Here is a 21,098-nt window from a genome sequence, read left to right on the forward strand (position 1 = left end):
AAGGACTCAAGCACTTGGGCCATCTGCTGCTGCTTTCCCAGGCCATCAGTAGGGAGCTGGATGGGAAATGGAGCAGCCAGGACACGAACCGCTGTCCATCAGTGATGCCAGTGTTGCAGACAATGATTTAACCCACTCCGTGACAACACTGGGCCCACAGGTGTAAAATTTTTTGCCAAAATAAAACTTCTTTTAATTCCATTTTTCTGCGATTTTTTGGAAGTGGTCCCCTGTGTCCCTGAGCCTGGCTCTATGCTGCCTGTCTCCAAACAGGTGTGCTAAGGGAAGAAAAGCTCAGTGTAGACTTGTGAGGTCGAAGAAGGAGAGGCCCCGGATGGGGACACGCAGAGGTGCTGCAGGATGAAGGGTTAGGTCTTGGCCCAGACAGGGCAGTCAGTTCAGCCCAGGATCGCTCTCGCCTTCTCTGCTTCCTAGCTCTCCCAGAACTGCAGGGAAGTGAGCCTGACCCTTCCCCACAGGGAGGAGGCCAGGGAGTTGGAGTTGCCCCTCAGACATTCTTCTCCAAGTCACGTGACCACTGTTATTGTCCAGACTGAGAATTTGTTGCCATGAAGCCGGGACAAGAGGTGTCATCTGAGATGGCCCCAGCAGTCACCCAGTCACCTTGTCACTGAGTGCCTGGGCAAACGGAGCGGATGCAACCACAGTCTCACACGGCCTCTCCTGAGACAGTGTGTGCACGAGGGATTTGGGGGTGTGGGGGTGGAGCTTGTTGGTAGAAGTGGTCCAAGCAAGCAGGACATTGCTGGTGAGAAAATCTTGAGAGACCCTGGGCTGAGGGCAGCAGGGGGAGCCGATGGCACCTCGCCTGCCCAGACACAGTCCCTGCATACCTGCAGTCTGTTTTTTTGTTTTTGTTTTTGTTTTTGTTTTTGTTTTTGACAGAGTTAGAGAGAGAGAGACAGAGAGAAAGGTCTTCCTTCCGTTGGTTCACTCCCCAAATGGCTGCTATGGCCGGTGCACTGCATGGATCCGAAGCCAGGAGCCAGGTGCTTCCTCCTGGTCTCCCATGCAGGTGCAGGGCCCAAGGACTTGGGCCATCTTCTACTGCACTCGCAGGCCACAGCAGAGAGCTGGACTGGAAGAGGAGCAACCGGGAGAATCTAGCAACCCAACCGGGACTAGAACTTGGAGTACCAGCGCCGCAGGCAGAGGATTAGCCTAGTGAGACACAGCTCCGGCCAACCTCTCGATTTTGCAGTTAGCAAAAGGCCGAAAACAGAGGGCTGAGCAGATCTATGTGTGGGTGGCAGAGAAGGTTATGCCCTTTGTATATTATCAGGGAACTGCAAAGTGAGACAGTGATGAGTTACACCTTTTATCCCCATGTGGCTATCGGGATGGCCAGCGTCAGAACACAGACACCACCAAGTGCTGGCGAGGGTATGGAGCAACAGGCTCGCTCACTTGCTGCGGTGAGAATATAAGCTGTAAAGACCAGTTTGGTGGTTTCTGTTAAAGCTGGACCAACCCCTCCTGTCCAGTCTGGCACTTGCACTCCTTGATAGTTAGCCAAAGGAACTGAAAAAACACGTCCACACAAAACCCTGCACGTAGGTGTTCATAGCAGCTTTGTTCAAAATTGCAAAAACTTGGAAGCAACCAAGGTGTTTTTAGTAGGTGAATGGATTAATAAACTGTGGTACATCCAGACAACGGAGTAGTATTTGGTGCTAAGAAGAAATGAGCTATCAAGTAGTGAAAAGACACGGAGGAATTGTCAATGCATATTGCCAAGTGGAAGAAGCCAATTGGAAGAGGAGAGTGCATGAGTCCAGTGATGGGACCTGCTGTGGAAAGGTAAAACTAGGGAGATGTTATGCATCAGTGGTTGGCCAGTGCTAGGGGCAACCTGGGAGGAGGGGAAGGTTAGGGCAGTGGAACTTCTCTGAGAGGTACTGTAATGGGCGATGCATTCATTCATGGCATTATTGATTTGTCTGAACCCATAGAATGTCTACCAGCATCCTAGTGCCTTTGGCGAGGAGAACGAGTTGGCATAGGTCCATCAGTTGCAATGAATGCACCGGTCTCGTGAGTAATGTTGATCATGGCAGTGGGGTGTTCAGGGGCGGGAGAGAGTGAGAAATCTCTGTACTTTCCCCTCGAGTTTGCTGGAACTTAAGTCTGTGCTGAAAACCAAAGTCTACTTAAAGTGTATACAAAAAAAAAAGGTGGCCTCAGCCCTAAACTTTCCCTTGAGAAGGGACTTTCTCATCGGTAAAATGGATACACACTTGGGGTCACTGTTTGAGTAATGCAGACTAGAAAACCCAAAGACGACCAAAATCACTAGAATAACTCGGACAAAAAATAGCCTGGGGTTGTTTTTCTTCTTTTTGCCAAGGGAGTCTTGGTGGGTTTGTGGTGTGTCCTGTGTCCTGATGCACACCCACAACTCTCAGTTCCCCTTTCTCCTTCTCGCCAGGGGGCCACCTGCTCCAGGTGCCTGAGGAGTACCCTGGGGCCCGAAGCCCTCTCTCCTTGCTCTGTGTCTGCATCAAGTCCCCTCCAAGGGGATGAAAAAGAACCTTGTTGAGAAAGTTCTCTGTGTCCCCGAGGGGCACTCATTCCAAGATGCTAGGGCCGCTGGGCACGTGGGCAGCTGGAGGGGGATGGAGAGGGGGAGTTTGCCCTCTGCACCCCAGGCTGTGTCTGCTATGGGCTCAGTGCCGGCAGCCATGAAGGACAGCAGGGCCAGAGGTTCACCGCCACTTTGCCTGCTGCTAAAGCCAAGGAGGGGCAAAGGCCAGCAGAGGGCAGAACCCTGCAGACACCTCAGTGATGCCCAGGGCCCACCCTCCTGCTCATTTCAGCCCCATGGTCAAGGCCACATGCTCTGGGTACCAAGCCCTGCCCAGGACCACGCTGTGGTGTGACTGACAGGCCACAGGAGTCTGGACTTCTCTCTGGGGCACCTGCATCTGCTTACCTAGGCCATCCCATGAATCTGCTTTGCCTCTGAAGGGAGAATTGACTAGTGTTGGTGTGAGATGAGAAAACAGCCAAGGAAGGTGGTGAGCTAACTCAGCGATTTGCAAGCTTGAGGCGCTACTGCTGGTGATGATGAAAAAAGGAGAGATTTGTCTGTTTTGTGCTGCACCCAGGCTTGCAGGAGGCAGAGAGAGACGAGGCTTGGCCTGGTGCCAAGCGTGGAGCCCCGGTCCCCAAGACTCTGTTCTCTTCATGAGAGCTTAGAATGGAGGCATTGGCTGGCAGGCTCAAGGTAAGGTGAGAAAGAGAAGCAATTCATGGGTCTTGTGTCTAAGGCTGAGGAGGGACTGGAGCTGACCTCTTCCCACCCCAAACTCACATACCCTCCTGTTCACACACACACACACACGCCTACACTCACATTCATTCACACATCCTCACACACTCCAGTTCACACATCACACACACAAACCATTCACACCCTGAGATACACATCAAACCCACAGACACACTCCCTTTTACACATTGACTCACAGACCGCATACATACTCCCACTCCCAAGCTCACACACCACCATCGCCCGCTTCTGTTCACACACAGCGACTCACCTGCACAGTTACATGGACACACACACAGGCACATGCTCAGTCACACCTATTCTCTCTCTCTCTCTCTCTCACACACACACACACATACACACACCACATACTTCAAATTTCCTGGTTGCAGAAAAAAAAAAAAAAGTTACCTCAGTGTCTTGATCTCAGGGGCCTTGGGCTGTATCCCGAGTTGATGCCTTGAGAGAGTCAATTCTCTACCTCCTGTGCTCTCTGGCTATGGAGAGAAGACTAAGCTGTGAGAAGAGTTGGTGCGTGAGTTGAAATTCTGCTAAGACACTGACACTCCAGTCAGCACTGGTAGAAAGAGAGCTTGGAAGTTGCTTCAGAGTCGGCTGAATGTGTGTGAAGATGTGTGTGTGCGTTCTCTTATCTGGTAAATAATTATGATACGCAGTGGTGTGCTGGAAGGGGAAGCCTCATGGAGCCATATATTCCATGACGTGACAAAGCACCTGCCACACTGCGGCTGACACTCAGGGTACTCCTCATGTGCAGTCAGGGCTAAGAGCGCCTGAGTTCCCAAACTTGGCTGCACATTAGAATGAAAAAAATCCCCATAGCCAACCAAGCACTTGACCAAGAGCTTGTCCTCGAATGTTGTCCTCCAGCAGCAGGAGCCAGGCTTCCTTGCACAAATGCTGGACTCTAGGACTGGAGCAGGACAGATACGAGGTAAGCCTGGGGCACCCTGTATTCCCAGAGAAGAAGGATGTATTCCACAAACTCAAGATAGGGGCCAACTGAAAGAGCTCCCACTGGCCCGAACTGGGACAGTCTGAGCAATGGCCAAAGTCCTGGCCTGGAACCCGGTGCATAAAATAAATATCCGTGTGTCCACACTGATGTAAATAAATGATTGGGTAAGCAAATAAATGGGAGAGACTCATAAAAATTTCCTCTATAGAACTGTTATGGTCTGAATGTGTGTCTCCACAACTCAGAGGTTTAGTTTCCAAATGCAGGGGGTAGGGAAGTACTGATCTGCAGGCCCTAAAGTCTTGTGAAATTATTTGGTCTGGCAGCTACGGGTGGGGCTCAAAATTCAATAAGTCTGTAGCAGGCTAGTTTGTTTTTTAAAGATTTATTCTTTGTAAAGTGGAGTTAGTTATTAATTGACTCCATCCTTTGGTTCACTGCCTAAACCATCACAATGGCTGATGCTGGGCCAGGCTGAAGCCAGAAGCCTGGAATAGCACCCTGGTCTCCTGCATGGGTGGCAGGGGCCCAAGCCCTTGGGCCATCGGCTGCTGCCTTCCCAGGTGCATTAGCAGGGAGCTGGACTGGAAGCAAAGCAGCCGGGATGCCAGCCTGTGCTCATATGGGATGCCAGTATAGCAGGCAGCAGCTTAGCCTGTTGGTACCACCATGCTGGCCCCCGAAGGCTAATTCTTAAGTCAATAATTTCCTATGGCTCATGAATGATGTTGTAAATCTCCAAAGGGCCCTTGGCAGAAAAAAAGATTCCCCACCCTGTGTTAATGGTACTGAGACGGGAAGCTTCATCCAATTACGTGTTTAGAGATGGGCCCTTTTGGGTCATGAATAGTTTGGATTGGGTCATTAGGTTGGAGCCCCATGATTGAATCCTGTTGGCTCTGTTAGAGACCACACAAATGAGGAAAAAAAAAAAAAAGCAGTCTCTGTGTCTTGTCACATGGTGCTCTGTGCTGTCAGCAAGAATGACATCGCTAAACACCAAACCAATGGGACCCACCCAGTCTTGGCCTGTGAACCTCCACAACCGTGAGCCTTGAACCTCTTTGTCTTATAGTAGTAGACTGCTTCTGGTAGTTTGCTATAGTAATGAAAAGCTGACTAATAGAGAAAACATTTACGTAGACACTCCTCCCTCAAGGAGGTGGATCACAACTCTCATCCCTCAGGCATGGGCTGTGTTTTGTGACTTTCAGAGGGTCTACTGCGAGAAGGGGAAGAAGGAGCCACTTGACAGTGGGGAAAACTGAGCAGCCAACCGCAGTCAGGTGATCAAGGCCAGCATCAGCAGTGATGTCAAGCGATAGACCTGCCCTTGGGATATCCCCTCCCCCAGTTCCATAGCCTCAGGACAACCATGAGAAAAACATCAATTTTTACCAACCGCAAATGAAGGACAGTCTACAAAACACCTGCCCAGGACTCCTCAAAACCAAGGTCATCAAAAACAAGGAACGTCTGAGAAACTGTTGCAGCCAAGAGGAGCCTCAGAAGCCATGACGGGTAAATGTCATGTGGGATCCCGGGACAGGCCAGGGCTACCAGGCGTGGGACATCTGACTGAGGAGTGAGCCTTTGCCGGTGATGACGCATCAGTGTTGGTTCAGTAGTTGGGAAGAAGCGACCATGGTGATGTAAGATGTAGCGCTGGGGTGAGGAGAATGTGAACACCTGTGACTGTGTCGACTTTCCCATACAGCTACAAATATTTTAAAACCAAAGGCTTAGGGCTGGCGCCATGGTGTACTGGGTTAATCCTCCGCCTGTGGTGCCAGCATCCCATATGGGCGCTGGTTCTAGTCCCGGTTGCCCCTCTTCCAGGCCAGCTCTCTGCTGTGGCTCGGGAGGGCAGTGGAAGATGGCCCAAGTGCTTGGGCCCTGCACCCCATGGGAGACCAGGAGGAAGCACCTGGTTCCTGGCTTCGGATTGGCGCAGCTCTGGCTGTTGTGGCCATTTGGGGAGTGAGCCAACGGAGGGAGGACCTTACTCTCTCTCTCTCTCTCTCTCTCTCTCTCTCACTGTCTGTAATTTTACCTGTCAAATAAATAAATAAAATCTTAAAAGGCTAATTTTTTCAGAATATCATAGTTCCCTGCCCACCCACGCCTGTGATGTTAGAATGGAAGATGGGGTGGAAGCCGGGCACCAGGACTTTGTAAAGCTCCTGGACAACTCGGATGGGCGGCCCCGGTGACTGCCTTCAGACCAGCTCATGCCACTGTCACACGGCTCCGAAGTCCAGAGGCTCAGAACACAGGCTTCCCCGTTCCTCCAGCCACCCAGCTACTCCGGGTTTCAAGGGAGCACTGTCCGTCTAAGGGACTCAGGCTGGTAAGGCAGCGGCTGTCTCTGGTTGTTGCCACTCTGGGCATGAGGACAAAGGTCTCCTAGCAGTAACCAGCCACCTGTTCCCATCGCACGAGAGGCAGGGAGGGTTAGGAAGTGAAATCCTCCCATGCCCTCAGAACATGGAGGACAACGATGCTTGATGGATGGCTCTAATGGCTGTGACGATAAGTGGTGAGAACTCGGAAATTTTCTGTTTAAACTCCTGTCACAGGGCATTGATGGAGACCCGGTTCTGTTGCGTGCCCAGGCACCACCTCACACCTGAGTGTTGGAATACGGGGCTCTGTCTGGTTTCCTGTGCTCACCTCTGCTTTGGCTCTCCATCTTGGGCCATAGAACAAGAGTAGAGATTGAGTCTCCCTCCCAGAGACTGAGGCCTGCAGGCTGTTCCAGTCTCGCCCAGCAGGTGGTGTTCTCTCTTCCTCTCTCTCTCACTCTGCCTTTAAAATAAATACATTAATTAAATAACATAAAAGGAGTCTTAAAACTCTTTAGGAACCAGGAGCTCAAAATCGTGTTCTCCAAGCCACCCGTAATTAGGCTGGGGACTTACAAGTCACAATCTTTGTCTGGGACAGAGTGACATCGTCAAAGGAAGAATCAAGGGCAGTAGTAGAATTTGAGTCGACAAGTGTGGGTTTCCCGTTTGTTCTATGTTGACTTAGTTCAGAAAAATAAACCTTCCCCCCTTGAGTTCTGAGCGTCTGTAAGTTACAAAGTTATCTAGTGAGATGAAATGTGGAGAACAAAACTCGAACACATTGACCTCTCTCTGTGTCCGTTTTGCTATTGGGCCCTGGTGAGTGAAGGGCCCTGGTCCTGCTCACGCCTGTCCAGGGATTGCGGTACAAGACCGGGGCCTCTCAGGCCTCCTTAGAGCAAATGAATGAAATGTGGGGACCCGGGACAGGGCTTTGCCACCAGGCATGTTCTGTCCTTCTGAGTGTTTAGTGCACCTCTGCCTCCAGGTGGCACTGTGGAGCTACAAGTGGATCAGCCTGCCCACCCCCACCCGCCCCCAAGCAGGGGGATCACTGTCTCCCCTAGAGCCCTGGGCTGAGCTTTCCAGAAGTGAGAGGGGACGATGGGAGGCCCAGCCTCCTGCCTTCTCCAGGCTGGGACCTCAACCAAAGCTTGGTGGTTGGGTTTTTCTCTTCTTAAAGTAATTTGCCATTCACACTCTTTCTAGAATGCTTGGATGTGGTTCAGGCCGAGCCAGCGTTTGTTTTTTCTCCTTGCTCCAGGGGAGACGCAGTGACGGCTGCAGGGCTGTTCCCTTCTGATTCCCTTCTGCTCCATCCCACTCTTGCCACCAAGGCAGGCTCACCGGCTGTGGAGTCCGGGCACACAACCACGCCCCATCAGCGCATGGCCCCAGGGAAAAGTAGCTGCACTGGGAAGCTGCAGTGCTGCTGGGAGGAGGTTCTGAGTGGGAGAAGCCGGGGGACAACCTGTGTCTACTCGGAGCAGGTGGGACCCTGTTTCAGTCCACACCCAGTCAGGAAGTGACTTTATCTGCAAAAGGCAGAGAATCGACCTCACTGGGTTTTCGACAGCTCAACGGCAGGTTCAGAGCTCATCAGGATGGCTTAGGCTATAGTGGGAGACGCTTCATGGCATCGCAAACAGAGGAAGGCACTTTCCGGAGAATTCTGGCAGGGACTAAGCCTTCTCAACAGTTGTGCCAACACCTATGTAGGACTGTACCCACGTGGGAGACCTGGAAGAAGCTCCTGGCTCCTGGCTTCGGATCTGCGCAGCTCCAGCCGTTGCAGCCATCTGGGGAGTGAACCAGCGGATGGAAGACCTCTCTCTCTGCTGCTCTCTGTAACTCTGTCTTTCAAATAAAAAATCTTAAAAAAACATTCCTAACGATTGTTTTCACAAAGGTATAAAACAAAGTTTTACAAAACTATGTTTGCAGCAATGTTGATAGACACATTTCTGGATGCAGATCCAGGCCATGAAAGCACAAATAATCTGGGCCAACTCAGAATAGATACGGTCTCTTCTCCCCACACCGTGAGAGATGTCCTCGTGTCTAGCAGCATGAGAAATTGAAAACGCATGTCGAAGTCATTTTTCTTTTTCTTTTTTTCTTTTTTTGACAGGCAGAGTTAGAGAGAGATGGAGAGAAAGGTCTTCCTTCCGTTGGTTCACCCCCCATATGGCCGCTATGGCCAGTGCTGCACCGATCCAAAGCCAGGAGCCAGGTGCTTCTCCTGGTCTCCCATGTGGGTGCAGGGCCCAAGCACTTGGGCCATCCTCCACTGCACTCCGGGGCCACAGCAGAGAGCTGGACTGGAGGAGGAGCAACCGGGACAGAACTGGTGCCCCAACCGGGACTAGAACCCGGGGTGCCAGTGCCACAGGTGGTGGATTAGCCTACTGAGCCGTGGTGCCAGCCGGAGTCATTTTCTGTGACCTTGTGCTAGTTCTGTGTGGTTGTGCTTCTGTTGATGGGGCAAAAACCTGACTTTTGTCTCCTAAATGAGCAAGGAGCAGCTTTTCCTTCACAGTTGGGGACCACCAAGGCTCACTGGGTGCTGGCTCCTGGGGGCTCCCTGGAGAATCTTGCAGAGTTGGTCTCGGGCCCCTCCACCTAGAAGGGGATGCAGGGATGCATTGATACCTCCCAGCCTGTGCTTCTGGAGGGGCTGACTCTCCTGTACTTCCAGGTGACGTACGTGAGATGGTTCTAGCAGGCGTCTCACACTTCAGCATCAGGGAGAGACGTCTTGAGGCAGCTGTGGGGGAATCCGGGGTGTCTGTGTGGAGCTGGCTGCACCCTGCACAGCTTTGTTCCATGACAGTGGTAGGATAGGGAGTGAGGCACGGGCCGTGTGGAGAATGCTGCATGGTCAGACCGCAGCCTTATGAGTATATGGTGGCCAGTGCACCCAGTAGACCTGGCTACAGACACCCTGAGCCCACTCTAGATAAATTGCACATGGAAAAGTAATGGCCATCAGGCTCTTGCGAAGGAAGTCAACAGAAAGAACAATCGCATTGACTAAAGTAGTGTTTTAACAGTTCGTCTGGAATACCGGAGCTTGAGGAAGGCAGGTGTCACTGGAGGATTCAAAGGACGTAGTTACAGCCATCACTGAGATGGAAAGACATTCCGGGAACATCCCAGAGCTGCCGAAAGGGAGCAGAGCGGAGTGTCGTGTGGCCATTGTCCTTAGTGCACGTACGTCACCAGCACCTCCGTTACATGGTGCACCCCTACTTTCCGTGGTTGGTTGGCTCCCAAATGGAAGGGAAAGAGGGTTAGGAAATGAACTGAGATTTTTCTTGCAGAAAATTCCTACGAGTGGCAAGAGAACGAGAGGCAGCAAGAGATGAGTGAGAACTCAGCTGGGAGTGTCCACGGTGGAATCCACTAATTCTGTATACTTATTTCCTGTATTCTTAAAGACAAAGGGGCGGTGGGGAGGAGCACTGGGGACCGGAAGGGCAGCACGTGGAGCACGGAGGATGCAGCCCTCAGTGCTTAGCACCAGGGGGCGCTGTGGACCCGGGAGAGCGCGGTTGCTGCGGGGAGGGCAAGCAGTCCAGCTGGGACCAGCGCAGTCACTGCTCACCGGGATGAAAACTTGTGTCTTACAGCAACAGTGCAGGGCGCGTGAATTCCAGCGGCCAGCTTGCACGTTTAGGGGTGCGATGCTGATCATGTCCCTGCAGTGGAGGGAGCGCTTGGGTTCTTCTGCGGAGTCGGGACTGTCTCTCTGGGAGGGTTCCCGCTGGTCAGGGTTAGAGGAACCGCTCGGAGGCGAGCAGTAATGGAAGCCGATGCACACTCCTTAAGATTTTCTAGCATGCCACTGGATCTCACAGGCGGATTTATGAAACTGCGGTATGTATTGCACACTACCCGTGTTTTAGTAAACCCGATGATATTGCAAGTGAGAGGGAGAGAGGGAGAGAGAGATGGCAGGAGTCTGAAGTGTAAGTTGGGGCTGAGCCCCCTGGGTCACCAGGAGTGGGACCCGGCCATCTCATAAGGGCCTGCAGCTTTGGCAGTGCCTTCACTCCTATACCCACAGGGAGTCCCTCGCCTCTTCTGATGCCAAGAATGGTGCTGGCCCCTCTTCCCGCCTGAGCGGTGTTGATAATGGGCCAGAGACAGAGGCCCCCAATCTTATCAGAGGTGGAAGGCAGCCCAGCTCATTATGCAGTCTGCCACCCTCCCCTTCTCTCAGGAGCCACATGGGCACGAAACGTGGTCTCCAGGCTCGCCCTGCCAGCTCCCAGCAAACCTGGCCTCCTGGGAAACCTGAGAAGGGTGGCTGCAAGCGGAGGCTGGGCCACGCCTCTGATCTCCAGGAGCCTGCGAGCAGGGGGGCCGGCAGCTGGAGTAATTCTACCCCTGCACAGCCCAGGTTGTGTTCTTTTTCCTGGACAAGATTTATAGGGTAGGGCTTAGTCTAACTGCAGACAGACAGTCCTGGGGGGCCCTGCTCGCCGGTGTTCCCAGCCGTTCCGTTCCCCGCGGAGCCGCTTCACATGACTTGATGGATTGTGCTGGCCTTCGTCGGCGACAGAGCGGGGCACGGACACCACCCCAGAGTGTGCACTTTTAGGGGCGCTGTCTGCCCTGGGGCTCTGCAGAACAGTCGGCTTGGGACTTGGATTCAGAACCAAATGGGAGTTGAGTCCTGGCCACCTCCCTTCCTGGCTGTGTGACCGTGGGCAGATTTCTCAACCTCCTTGTGTGTCAGTGTCCCTATCTGTCAAATAAAGACACTCACAGCCTCATCATGTTGTTGTGAGACAGGAGGGGACTTCGAAAGCTCATGGGAAAAGACAAGCAAAAGATACATTTATTTTTTGTGGTACAAGAAATTTGAAATTCATGCATTGCTCTTTTAAAAAAAATATTTATTTGAAAGGCAAAGTTACAGACAGGCAGAGGCAGAGAGAGAGAGAGACAGAGAGAGAGAGAGAGAGAGAGATGTTTTCTATCTGATGGTTCACTACCCAAATGGCCACAATGGCGGGAGCTGGGCTGATCCAAAGCCAGGAGCCAGGAGCTTCTTCCAGGTCTTCCACACGGGTGCAGGGACCCAAGGATTTGGGCCATCTTCTACTGCTTTCCCAGACCATAACAGAGAGCTGGATCGGAAGTAGAGCAGCCGGGACTCGAACCTGCGCTCATGTGGGATGCTGGCACTGCAGGCACGTCTTTACCCGCTACTCCACAGCTCCGGCCCCTGCATAATTTTTTTAGTATGCATTTGTCATGGCCTTTTGGAAGTCCCCTCATAATGAACATTAAGCACAGCCCCTGGCAAAGAGAGAGAATAATAAATGGGAGCCATTAGTGTGAGGTCGTTCAGTGAATTCACCTCCAGCCCAGAGCCAATGGCTCTCTCCTGTTTGATACAGGTCATTAGTGTTAAGTGGACAGTGTCACCAGACAGAGGGCTGTCACCCAAAACCAGTGGGGGATGGAAGAGACGCCACTCAATGCTGGGTCCAAATCGGCCCATGCTGGACAGCTGGGATGGATGCTGGGTACAGAGACATCTCATACAGGCTGCTCACGCGTGCCGTGGGGGTGGCTGTACGCCTTCTCCAAGCAGGGCTGTAAGAACATGCCTGGACTGTACTGGATGCCCTTTGGCTTACCCAGCGGTGTCAGCTCCCAGATGGCTGGGCCTTGCTGCAGATCCGAGTGGTCATCTGCTGCTCCCCCCTGGGAGAAGCCACAGCCCCGACTGTCTGCAACTGGCTTTGCTGAGCCGCAGAGGCCGCAGCCCGGGTATAGAGGATTCTTAAGGTGGCTGAGAGTTTCTGAGAAGACAAAGCAGAATAAACACTCGTCCCCGTGGGCCACGGTGGAGTGACCTTTATAATTTTCAGCTATTTCTCAGGATTGCTTTCTGTAGAGCCTTTGTTTTATTCCATTAGATTTTGAAGTTGCTAGGAGGATGCCTACAGTCTATTGATTCGTAACTTGGTGCCCCAGGATGGAGTGAGAGCAGCCCTGCCCCTGACTCTAGGTCTGCAAGCCGAGTGCACTGTATAGGAGGAGCCCCGTTTCTACACAGATGTCCCGACACAGGGCCTGGGCCGTTGGAAGGATGGTTCCAATGTCCTCGGCGTTGGCTCCAGCCGTTTCTTCAATGAGTGTGTATTTGCTGTGTGCACAGCTGGATCCGGGAGGCTCTGCCCTCAAGGTTCTCATTCAAGTCTAGATTCTGGCTGGCTTCCACTCCCCAGGCGCTGTCTCCCTGCAGCTTGTCCTGGGGGTGCAGCCTAGGGAAGCAGGCCACATGCACTGCGCGCACCTTGGTGGAAGAGGATACGCGACATCTGGCAACCTTCCTCTCTGCTCAGCCTGTCACCCAGCCTCCCGCCTGCGGGGTCCCGGAGAGCTTTGCCTTCCCACAGCTGAATTCACTCCATCGCAGATTCTTCTTTGCCTAAATCTGATTGGGACAGTCAGGATGTCGGAGCAAATGTTGTGATCTGAGTCAACAGCGATAAACCGGAAACGACAGTCTCTCTATTACAGCCTTCCCCTCTGGCCCAAGTGTAAGGTCACCACCAACCTGCACCTTCCAGGGCCTCAGAGAACACGTAAGAAACTGGCTTCTCGAGCTTGCCCCGAGGCACCGGAAATGAGGTGGCGCATGCGCACATACAGCGACCACGTCCCCGGGATAGGGAAGTAGCCTGCTGTACTCTGCGGCTGGCGCCGACTTATTCTGGCCTGTAGGATTCCTCACCATCCAGAGTGGTGGGAAGACCAAGTCAGTTGCATGAATGAATGCATGGCTGAATGACTGAATGACAGGAGCAATGCCCCTGTGTGCCATGTCAGTGCTACACAAAGCAAATTAAGTGCACAGCCTCACCTTTGTGTTCACCTCCTGACTGCCTGTTAGGTGTTGGCTGCCGCGGGGAGAGAAACAAAAAGGAAGCCATGCTTCTACCTTGACCCAGCAAAGCGTGTGTCAGATTACAGAAAAATCAGAATGTCTGGAGATAAGGGTGCGGAGTTTTATCGAGTCATCAGAGTAAACCGAGTTTTGCAGAATTGCCACAAAGCTGTGAATGTCCTCACGGCCCTCGTTCAGAATGCGTTCAGCGAACAAAGAAATCTTGGTTTGATTCCATTTGTTTTAAAGATTGTGCTCTACAGATGCATTTTTTAAGCATAATATAAAAATATAAAAATGGCTAAGTGAATACGTTAAACCTTTTTTTTTCAGATACATAGATTTTTCCCCCAACTGGTAATTTTGCAGAGGTAGAAAGTTACGAGTATGCACCAAATTATTGTCTAATCCTTGGGACCTTCTGTTTAGAGTTCCAGACGTGCGTAGAGTGGGAACTGCTTGGTTTTCTGTGCTTATTTGCAGTCTGTTGGTACACACACACACCTCCTCCAGGACACAAAGGGTCCTCTCCATAGGTGGTTCTTAGAAAGTGTCCCGAGAAGCGAGGGAGAGGTCCCAGGTGCCCCAGGGCCCCGTGGCCCCGTTTTGGGGCAAAAGCACCCAGCTCTGCCCCCTCTGCCTTCTGGGGCACGACTCACACCTGTTGAGAGCGCTCTGGCTCCTCCGTGGAACTTTACAAATGAGCTTTCGCGCTGGTTTCCCAGGGCTCCCAGAACAAAGCAGCATGAACCGGGCAGCTGCCTCCCTCCCACTCGCGGGGGGCTGCGGGCCGAGATGGGGCTGTCCGTAGGTTTGGCTGCTTCCGAGGGCTGGGAGGGAAGGATGTGTTCCAGACTTTCCTCCTTGGCTCGTGGACAGTTGTCTGGATGGTGACACAGTGTTCTCCTATATGTATGTCTTGTCCAAATTCCTCCTTTTTATAAGGACACCGGCTCTATTGGACAGGGGCCCAGCCTGCTCCAGGGGCCTCTCATCTTAACTGACTACAGCTGCAGTGACCCTGTTTCCAAACGCAGTCACACTGTGAGGTCCTGGGGGCTGGGATTGCAACACGCGGATTTGGGGGGAAACATATCACAACCTGTAACAGCTGTGAGGGCGGGAGGAAGGCCCCTCCATCCAGCCACCCCTCCTGCTCCCCGCCCCCTCCCAAGCTGCTCCCCAGCATTCCCCTGTGGGCGACTGAATCCCTTTAGGCACTTGTCCCTTTGCATTTGGAGATGGCGTGGTGACCAGGGATCTCCCCTGTGGAGGGGAAGTCATACGGGGAAGAGGCAGCCATGAGCTGTCCTCAGCCTGCCCTGCAAACTCTGCTCAGCATGTGGGTTTGTGTGTGTGTGTGTGTGTATGTTTGTGTTTTTTGTTTGTTTTTTTTTTTTTTTTTTTTTTTTTTTTTTTTTCCAGAAAACAGCACCTACAAGCCTTACCCTCCAAGCCATCAGAAGAGGCATTGGATGGGCTGGAGCAGGTGGTGTGATGAGAGCCCAGAGCCAGTGTCACCTGTGGTAAATAGGAGTGCAGGGTCAGGAGGTGGGGTGCAGCTGACACCTGGCCCTTCTGTGTGTGTGATGGTCCTGCTTGCACAGTGACGTGGGGCTGAGACCTGGAGAAGCCCGGGTGCTCTCTGAGGCCCTGGAAACCAGTGTGGCATTGAGGGAGTGACTGCTTTGTGATTATTGCTGAGGCTTGTAGTGGATTTCTGAATACCAACCAAGATGAGCTGTTGTTTACAGGGTTTTTTTTAAGTGCATTTGAAAGGCAGAGAGATGAGAGAGAGAGAGTGACACATACGTGTGTGTGTGTGTGTGTGTGTGTGTGTGTGTGTAGGAGAGAGAGAGAGAGAGCTTCCACCCACTGATTTGCTCCCCAAATGCCTGCAACAGCCAGGGCTTGGCTTCCAAAAAGCTGGGAACCAGGAACTCAATCCAGTCCTCTTTTAAGATACAATGAAACGTGGGTGGCAGGAACCCAGTTACTTAAGCCCTTCCTTGCTGCCACCCAGGAAATGAGTTAGGAGCCAAAGCCAGACACTCCAGGTGGGACATGGACATCTCAGCTCGTGTGTGGCTGGAAGGCCACGATGAGCCTTTTGATGCAGTCAAAGGAGTGCCGCAAATAGAGAGGATGGTAAAATCCTGCTTTGGGCAGGTCTAGCTTTCCACTGGGTTGCTCTCAGCATAGAGAGTGTTGTGCAGGGGACAGCACTGAGGCATGGCAGGCAGAGCCACCACTTGCAACACCAGCATCTTATATGGGTGCCGGTTCAAGTCCCGGCCACTCCACTTCTGATCCAGCTCCCTGCTAATATGCTTGGGAAAGCATCAGAAGATGGCCCAAGTGCTTGGGCCCCTGCTGCCCATATGAGAGACCCAGAAGAAGCTTCTGGCTTCAGTCTGTCCCAGCCCTGGCCACTGTGGCCATTTGAAGAGTGAACCAGTGGATGGAAGACCTCCCTTTTTCTCAGTATCTCTCTCTCAAATAACAAATCTTAAAGAGTGTTGTGCTGCCTACCCACATGGATGGAGGAAGCAATGGGAGATACATCTGGAAAGATCCAAAGGCAAAAGTCAAAGGCAGCAATGTCAGAAGGAGAGGACTCTGGCAGACCTGAGTTCGAATCCTGACTGTTTTACTTCCCGCTGGCAGACTCTGGATAACTCATTTACATCACAGTTTGCAGTGCGCTTATCATCGTGGTGCCTACTGGTGGGGTTGTCATGTGGTTACGGCTGGCACAGGGTATCCACAAAGGGGTCTTCAAAAAGTTCATGGAAAATATATATGATGAAGAAATTACACTTGCATTCCCAAAAGTTTTTGCACCAAAAGAAACTTCTTCTTTTGTTTTTTTTTTTTTTTTTTTTTTTTTTTTAGGGAAGGAGGGATGGAGGAAGAGAGAAAGAAAGAACTCCCATTGTTTTATTTATTTACTTTTTTGACAGGCAGAGTGGACAGTGAGAGAGAGAGAGACAGAGAGAAAGGTCTTCCTTTTCTGTTGGTTCACCCTCCAATGGCCGCTGCGGCCGGCGCGCTGCGCCAATCCGAAGCCAGGAGCCAGGTGCTTATCCTGGTCTCCCATGTGGGTGCAGGGCCCAAGCACTTGGGCCATCCTCCACTGCCTTCCCGGGCCACAGCAGAGAGCTGGCCTGGAAGAGGGGCAACCGGGACAGAATCCGGCGCCCCGACCAGGACTAGAACCCGGGGGGCTGGCACCTCAGGCGGAGGATTAGCCTATTTAGCCGCAGCGCCAGCCGAAACTTCTCTTTTAATTCCGTTTTTCCATAAACGTTTTGAAGTCCTGCCGTACCTTGAGCGGACTCTGCTATTGTCGATGACCTCATAATTCGCCATGGACGCAGCTGCCAGCAAAGACCTGAGCCCTGCAGAACAGCCCCCAGAGGACCCGAGGGCTCTGGTCTTGCCTGTCCCACAAAAGCTGCTCTCTCAGCAAGAGTGGGGCCCAGAGCCCCCAGCAGCCCCGGCTCCTGGTCCTCTGCTGCGGCCTGTGTGGTTCAGTGTGGACTGCACGGCTTCCTGAGCAGCAAGGAGCCGTGGGCAGGGAGGGGAAATGGGTTGGCCCTGTGTACACCTGCGCCGGATCAATGGCCCCATTGTAGAGCCGGGCCTCCCAGCAGCCTGCGCCTGCGGCACGCAGCTCTGTGGCCATGCGGTAGTCATCACCTGGGCTTGTTTTTCACACCTGTGTTAGTGTCACTTGTTCCCCCAGTACCTCAGCTTTTTAAAGAAATACGTATTGGAGAGACAGAGCACTCCCGTCTGCTGGTTCGCTTCGCAAATGCTCACAAAGGCTGGGCCAAAGCTGGAAGGCAGGGACATAATGGTGGATTAGAAGATATGAACTGTGGCCATCTCAGTTGATATTGCTAAGTTGCAAGCCCAAGAGGTGCCCTGTCCTTGTTATCTAGGCACCTGCTTATCTCCAGAACCCCTGCCAATGCCAAATTTCATCAACCCACTTTTAGCTTGGCCAGTCTGATAAATGACCTGCTGTGTCCTCATAGTTTAAGCTGTGCGTCCTGATTGTCCCTGGTTTCCTCTTCCTGGTCAGTCTCTAACTTTCTGATCTCTTCTTGCCCCTTACTACACACACACAGTTGTGGGGAAGCACCCGCAGTTTTAGTGGAAGCCTCAGAAACACCTAGGCTGAAAGGTAAATCCAGGCGAGTGGGCACCCGAGCTTTCAGAGAGCCGCCATGACTCATGTCACACAGCCAGACATGCTGTTTAACATCGGCTCAAACTTATAAGGTCACACGTACGTGGCACACACACTTCAGCTATGCTGGCTGGCCACACCTCAGTCTCAAATCCATCCCATCTGTGGCCTGTTGCGCCCCCTCCTGTCCCAGCATGGGCCTTATGCTGGCTGCTCCCCTACGGTTCCCAGGGAGCCACCCTAAGAGGGAAGTTGCTGGGTGGATGGGTTTGAGTCCCCTCTGAAGGGCTGTAGTGTGTGCGCAAGGTTCCACCACGTCCAGGCTCCCCGACAGCTTCCCCCGCCTCCCCCCAGCCCTCTCTGTTTCAACGTTGTCTAATGATGCCTGGAAAGGAGCCAGTTCCAGAACTGGCGAGAAACCTGACTTGTCCAGGTGGCCGCAAGACCACCCCAAAGCCAGCGTGGACCTCTACCCCTGAGTGGGTCTGCTCATAAAACATGATCCATGTTTCTCTTGGGGCACACACACATTTCTCAGATGAGTTTGTCACCACCCACACTGCTGGCCCTGCCCGATGGCAGGCAAAGCTTTAGAGACTTGTGGACCTGGCAACTATATATTTTTTTAAGAATGAAAAAATGCTCATATTTGTAGTGCTACATATTTCTTTAATTTCTGCGGATTAGCTGTTGAGGGCCCTGGTGCTTTGCTAGTATGAAGCCTAAGCATCATTAGACCTACTCAAGCCAGGATTCACACTTGAAAGGTGTGACCAAGGAAGTCATTCGACCCCTTCCTAAAAGGAGGAAATATGCAAAGCGCGGTAGAGTTTCTCGGCGCTGGTTCAGGAATGCCCCGCCAGCACCTTGCCAGCTCTCCCCAGGAGCCATTCCTAAAATCAGGACTTTCCTGCCACTGTTGAGAACATTTACTCTATGACACTTTCTATAAAGGGAAAAATCCTTTTTCTTAAATGTTCAAACCTGCAGAATAGTGTAGACTTAAACATGAAGGGAAACATTTTTTTTTCTTTTGACAGGCAGAGTGGATAGTGAGAGAGACAGAGAGAAAGGTCTTCCTTTGCCGTTGGTTCACCCTCCAATGGCTGCCGCGGCCGGCGTGCTGTGGCTGGCGCATCGCGCTGATCCGAAGGCAGGAGCCAGGTACTTATCCTGGTCTCCCATGGGGTGCAGGGCCCAAGCACTTGGGCCATCCTCCACTGCACTCCTGGGCCACAGCAGAGAGCTGGCCTGGAAGAGGGGCAACCGGGACAGAATCCAGTGCCTCGACCGGTACTAGAACCCGGTGTGCCGGCGCCGCAAGGCGGAGGATTAGCCTAGTGAGCCGCGGCGCCGGCCACATTTTTTTTTCTTAAGACTTATTTATTTAAAGTCAGAGTTACAAAGAGGAAGTAAGAGACACAGAGAGGTCTTCCATTGGCTGGTTCACTCCCCAGATGGCCACAATGGCCACGGCTGAGCCAGGCTGAAGCCAGGAGCTGGGACCTTCTTCTAAGTCTCCCACATGGGTGCAGGGGCCCAAACACTTGGGCTGTCTTCTGCTGCTTTCCCCCAGGTTATTAGTAGAAGCTGTATAGGAAGTGGAGCAGTTGGGACGTGAACTGGTGCCCATATGGGATGCCGAAGTTGCGGGCAGTGGGTTTACCTACTATGCCACAATGCTGGTCCAGAAGGAAAACTTACTGATGGTTGTGTTGGGTGAGAGGTCATATTACAAAGGGCTGGAAGATGATTGAAGAGTAAGGAGGCATGATCCCCAGAGATGCTGGGACAATTCAGCCTGGGGAGTCCCCACGTGTGACTCAAAACTCGGCCGGTGCCGCAGCTCACTAGGCTAATCCTCCGCCTTGCAGTGCCGGCACACCAGGTTCTAGTCCCGGTCGGGGCGCCGGATTCTGTCCCGGTTGCCCCTCTTCCAGGCCAGCTCTCTGCTGTGGCCAGGGAGTGCAGTGGAGGATGGCCCAAGTACTTGGGCCCTGCACCCCATGGGAGACCAGGAGAAGCACCTGGCTCCTGCCATCGGATCAGCGCGGTGCGCCGGCTGCAGCGCGCTGGCTGTGGTGGCCATTGGAGGGTGAACCAATGGCAAAGGAAGACCTTTCTCTCTGTCTCTCTCTCACACTGTCCACTCTGCCTGTCAAAAAAAAAAAAAAAAAAAAAAAAAAAAAAAAAAAAGAAGAGGAAGAGACCCGAGCTACACTTGCTCTGTCTCGCCAAGGGCTGCCCTTTGTGATGTTAGGAACCTTTACTGGATGGCCGTGAGATGTCACCAGCATGCTCTTGGGCTTTGAGTCTCCAGAACTGTGCATTAAATAAACTTCTATTCTTTATAAATCACCCAGTCTGTGGAATTTGGTTGTAGCAACAGAAAACAAACTAAGACACCAGAGGTTTCCAATTGTCTCAAGGAGACCATGAGTTAGACAAAGGTTAGGAACCAACTACAGGGTTAAACATGGCGCCGTGAGCAGGATCCTGACTGCAGCTGACATAGAGAGATGGACTGAAGAGGAAGATAGAGGTAGAGACAGAGGCTACAAACCATCATTTTTAGGACTTTGCCCTCAAGGAGAGCAGAGAAATGAGAGTGTAGTTCAAAGCGGGTAAACTTCATGAGAGTTTTTATTTTACCTTTTCACTGGGAGATGTTTCAGCATATATGCATGCCCTTGTAGAGTGAAGGGAAATTGCTAGGGTGAAGTTCTTGAGGCAAGAGAGAACAGGATCTGATGCCCAAGTGGAAGCGAGAGCTAAGGTAGGGATGTGCCAGTGAAAGGCAAGCCTGTGAACACCCAGAGGGAGTGTGCCCCAGGCAGAAGGAACAGCCAGTGGGAAGGCAGGGGTGTTCCTGGTGCTTACAGAGACGGCTGGAATTGGAGCATATGAGGGGTGCAGCTGTCCTGTAGTCTGGGGGATGAGGATGATCATGTAGGGGCAGGGCCAGGGGCAGAGAGAGTGGTGAAGAGACCCTTTGGGTCACCCCGGCCAGAGAGGATGGTGGCTTGGTCACAAGAGGAAGCCAGGGTGGGTCACACAGGTGTCTGTGCAGCTGCTGTTCTGCCTTTACAGACCCTGTAGGGGAAGGGACCTCCATGACTTTATGTCAAGGAAAGTCCAATTAATTGGGGTAATTTGGCAAGCCCTCCCTCAGGAATAAAATTTGAGAACAAGGGGAAAAAACCCAATAGGGTTGCAGGCAGGCAGGAAGTCAGTATCTATAGTCCAAGAATGTGAGAAGTTGGCTTGATTCCTTGGTCCTTGCCACTTCCCCATATTGGCTAGCTTTGCACCCTCAGTGCATTCCTATGTGGTAATTAGCCAAAACCATGACTGTGCCTCTCAGAGATAGC

General features: G+C 52.3%; 2 long non-coding RNA genes across 6 annotated transcripts in view; one reads left to right on the top strand and one right to left on the bottom strand.

The window, feature by feature from the left end:
- Positions 1-14,487, top strand: part of LOC103346962 (uncharacterized) — a 60,885-nt gene extending 46,398 nt beyond the window's left edge. For 2 of the 5 annotated variants that reach the window (XR_016230229.1, XR_016230225.1), the window contains 3 exons: positions 1,639-1,821; positions 1,974-2,055; positions 5,486-7,876. This is a non-coding gene — a long non-coding RNA (uncharacterized LOC103346962). The other 3 variants (XR_016230226.1, XR_016230228.1, XR_016230227.1) reach the window with 3 other exon arrangements.
- Positions 1-21,098, bottom strand: part of LOC149128002 (uncharacterized) — a 64,458-nt gene that overhangs the window by 8,781 nt on the left and 34,579 nt on the right. The window lies entirely within an intron of this gene.

The sequence above is a fragment of the Oryctolagus cuniculus genome, chromosome 2 (assembly GCF_051225735.1).
Source record: "Oryctolagus cuniculus isolate XC-2025 breed Fujian yellow rabbit chromosome 2, ASM5122573v1, whole genome shotgun sequence".
In the NCBI taxonomy this organism is placed as follows: domain Eukaryota; kingdom Metazoa; phylum Chordata; class Mammalia; order Lagomorpha; family Leporidae; genus Oryctolagus; species Oryctolagus cuniculus.